This window comes from Cupressus sempervirens, chromosome 11 (assembly GCF_028749045.1).
Source record: "Cupressus sempervirens isolate cs-2001-9-10 chromosome 11, ASM2874904v1, whole genome shotgun sequence".
Classification (NCBI taxonomy): domain Eukaryota; kingdom Viridiplantae; phylum Streptophyta; class Pinopsida; order Cupressales; family Cupressaceae; genus Cupressus; species Cupressus sempervirens.
In genome coordinates this window covers 731,354,662-731,359,050 of record NC_143128.1, presented here as the reverse complement: position 1 = coordinate 731,359,050, position 4,389 = coordinate 731,354,662, and the positions used below count along the sequence as shown (strand labels likewise).

General features: G+C 32.6%; 1 pseudogene; it reads left to right on the top strand.

Moving 5' to 3' along the window:
* The first annotated feature begins 230 nt into the window (after positions 1–230).
* On the top strand, positions 231–4,004 carry LOC149531713 (AP-1 complex subunit mu-2-like; annotated as a pseudogene).
* Positions 4,005–4,389: the final 385 nt, after the last annotated feature.

Below are 4,389 nucleotides of genomic sequence, written 5' to 3'. Positions count from 1 at the left end.
TAGTTTCTATTGACTCATCTGTGCTATGTGCATCATGAAGTTAAAAATTGCAATGTTGTAGAAAGAAGCTTCTCAGATATGGAATATTTACATAGAGGTATGAAAATTACTTAAAAGTTAAAGATGTTTAGGTGGCCAATGTCACATAAATTTCATTGTCTCGTATGAATATATTCATTAAAATGTATCACCCTCTCTTATATCTTGTCTCTTATAAAGCTGAATTGGCCATGTGTGAGGATGGTTTCAACATATGTGTTTTGACAAGTTTTTTGATGGAATTACATGGACAGGGTGATCCCACGTTACAAAATCTAGTACTCTATGACAATGGGGTGACTTACAAGTTCATTTAGCATAACAATATCTACCTTATCGTAGCATCAAGATAGAACTCTAATGTAGCTAGCTTACTATTATTTTTACAACGAGTCATGGATGCAAGTTCAACAATCTATACTTCTCATTCACAATTTATTTCTTGTCCGAGGCTCTATTTTCAATTATTAAATGGAACACTACGTTTAGGGAACTTACTGAACCTATAGAGCCAAGGATTCTAGCGTATGCATATAATTCTTTTATTTGTAGCTACTGCATGCATATTTAGGTGTTATTACAATAATCAAGAGTTGTTAATGTTCCTCTTTGTTTTCTGCTATGATTAGTGTGTTGCAATAACTAATTCATGTTTAGTTTTGTATTGTCATGTGTGTTATTTCTGCAGGTATTCAAGCACTATTTTGAAGAGCTAGAAGAAGAGTCTTTGAGAGACAATTTTTTCGTTGTTGTGAGTGTACACATCTATTTTTAATCTGAACCACAAAGGGTTGAGGGTTCAAAATTCCTTGTAATGAACTATTTGAGAATATTTTATCACGAACTTAAAATTTAAAATATGTGTATATCATTTCACCACTTTTATTTCCCATTGTGCAGTATGAACTACTAGATGAAATAATGGATTTTGGGTACCCTCAATATACAGAGGCAAATATTCTTAGTGAATTCATCAAAATGGATGATTATAGGATGGAAGTCACTTAGTGACCTCCAATGGCTATTACAAATGCAGTTTCCTGGCAAAGTGAAGGAATACAATACAAAATAAAAATGAGGTTGAAGGCTAATCCAGATTTAACTTTGTGCTTTGCTTGAATATGGTAATTGATATTTAACTAATTTTGTGCTTTTAATTTGTCATTAAAGGTCTTTTCGGATGTATTAGAAAGTTTAAATATTCTTGTGAGTAGCAATGGGCAAATAGTGTGATCTGATGTGGTTGGAGCGCTAAAGATGAGAGCGTAATTGAGGTAGTTTTTTCCTACCCCATGCATAATCTTATTATTGAGTTCTTTTAGAAATAAAACTAATAGACTACATAGAAGAAACATGGAACTATTTCCCATAATCCTTGCTAAGTTGAAACACTGTAAACTCTAGCTAGGTTCATTGAGAACATTATAATGTTACTGCACACGTATTTTCTTAAATACGTACCCTACTTGTGGAACGCCTTGAAATAGGACAAACCCCATTTTCTAAGCTGAAAGGCCCATGTATGCTTATACACAACTAAACGAATAGACATATATTATGAGAACGAGATTGGTGCATGAGAGTTCAGATAATAAACATCTTGTATTTATTTTTAGGTGGTAGAATTATGAATTACCATCAGACAAAGAATCTACAAATTGTCCAATTTTTATAAGTACAAATATTATGTTCATATTCATTGTTAAGATTTAATAAATAATAATTTTTTGGTCACGAGACAACCAACTTCGTTGTTGGATACTTGCATTTCAACAGATTACATGCTTTAGCGAGAATAAAACAAATATAGAAGAATAATGAACTGTGGTGGATGATTGAACAGAGTCCAATTTCTTGGAGAGTTTAGAGTGACAGATTAAAAGTCAAATTATAATGACCAAATGTTGAAGTTTAGATTATGCTACACTGGGTCCCATACCCAGACTAGGTCTAATTCATACAGTTTGTAGGCCTTCACTAGGTCTATAATAGATGTATCTGGAATAATTTGGTCAGGACACCCGTGCCCTTTCCATATCAAGGTTGAAGCTGGATCGCCACAGACAATCTTGGAAATAAAACCGTATGAAAAATTACAAATAAAGAATAAAATACTGATATGTATATATCTTTAGACATTTTATATAATTATTGAGCGTTGGAAGTAGTTTGACCACTAATGATTTCTTTGTTTTATACATATGCCATAAGTATTAAACCTTTATAACTTTTGGTTTAATATTTGGCATTGAATTATTGATTGTGTTTCATGGTTAATTTATCTTATTTTGTGCAAAATGTGGTTGTTTCTAATTTTTATTTATTTATAATGTACTTTTAGCATGACTGCTGAAATGTTCCATAGCTAGCTATTAATGACAAGTGTATTTTGATTCACTTTTTTTTCAGCAGAATGCCAGAATGCAAACTTGGACTCAATGACAAGGTGCTACTAGAAGCTCAAGGCAAAGCGTCAAAGGGTAAAGCAATTGATTTGGATGACATCAAGTTTCGTCAATATGCAATCAAGCTCATTTTCTTATTCAATTCCTTAAACTATCAATTTTATCTTATATTAAAGTGCTTGCAAATTCCTTTGATGTTGTACTTGGTCTTTTTTTTCCCTTGAAAAGTCATATGTTAATTTCTATTTCTTCTGTCAGGTGCATTCATCTGGCTCATTTTGAAAATGATAGAACTATATCCTTCATACCTCATGATGGGACTTTTGATCTTATGAACTATAGACTTAGCACACAGGTTTGTTCATATATTCAAGAGAATGCAGTTGTTGTCAAATCTTTGAAGTTTTGTTATGAAGGATATCCTTCTAAAGTAGGTTTCATATCATTTTTTTTATTACTTTGTAGGTAAAGCCATTGATATGGGTTGAAGCTCAAGTAGAAAATCATTCAAGAAGCCAGGTAGAATATTTGGTGAGAGAACGCAGCCAATACAAAGATCATAGGTTTCAAATTATCTCTCTAACTTATGTATGCCTATTTTAGATCTGATTTATCTGCTATTTAGATAGATCTTTCTAACATGTTAGCTTCAGGGAATGGTTTTAAGTATGACTAATATTTCTGTGTATTTGCTAATTTGTCTCATGGTTTTCTTTAACTTTTCAGTACGGCAATAAATGTTGAAATTGAATTGCCAGTACCAGCCGATGCATCTACACTTCATGTACGCACATCAATGGGTACTTTTGCATACTCCCTAGAGAGGGATGCTTTGCTTTGGAATACAAAATCATTTCTTGGTGGAAAGGTATCTTGTAGCTTTCATTGGTTTTCTTATTCAAAGATGGTTAATAGTACCATGGTTCTGGACCCTGATGTTTTAGTTTCTTGATTGACTTATTATGTGGGTTTTGATTCATGAATACATATTGAGGGCTGAATTTATCCTTTCTAGCGTAACTGCTAAAGAAAAAACCCCAAAAAAGTGGGCACCTATTCGTGTCAAATTTGAGATACCATATTTTACTGTATCAAGAGTTTAGGTCATTTCGTAACTTTAGTTTACAAATGTAGATTATTGCTTTTGCGAGTATCATTAGCTCATTACCATGATTTATAACTTATCTGAAATTTGAGTCATTTCAGGTCATTTTGGGCTGACTCCATAAAATTCATCATAGTGTTGGACCCTTTTGTGTGTTCACTTCTATATTTCTGATGAGAACAAGCTCATTGCTTAAATTTATGTTGGCCTCAGTGAAAATCATTATGCTTTTTAAATATTTAGCTCCACAAGTAAATTGATGCATTGAATAAATGGTTGAGAATTTACATTTTGTTCATTTAGATTTAGGCTGCTACTTTATAACAACTTTCTTTTGTTGCAATTCTTTACTGCAGGTCAGGTATTTGAAAATCATTGAAAAGAGTGGATATCAAGCATTGCCATGGGTGAAGTACATTACAACGGTAGGTGAATATGAACTAAGAATGATCTAGACTAGTGATAACTAAGAAATTTTGTAAACAAGAGAGAATGTGGTATTTGATCATTATGATGGCTTATTAAGTTGTTTTCAATTTCTAAATGAAGGATCAAGTAGAAGGATGTTATTTGACTATCCGCCTAATAGCTGTGTCTTGTTAAAAACCCATCACAAATTTGGTTTTGCTATGTTCATCATTCTTTCTTTTATATATTCTGATTGCTTTCAACTGTAGTTTCTCGATCTCACCTAATTTACTCTCTAAGGGAAAAAAAATCTTTGGAATGAACTTTGCTTCAACACTAGGTGGGAGGATATAGAGATTAGTTACAATCAATTGTTTCAGCCACTGATCATCAGAATTGAGGTCAACCAATAACCTTCTCTCCCCCTTCTCT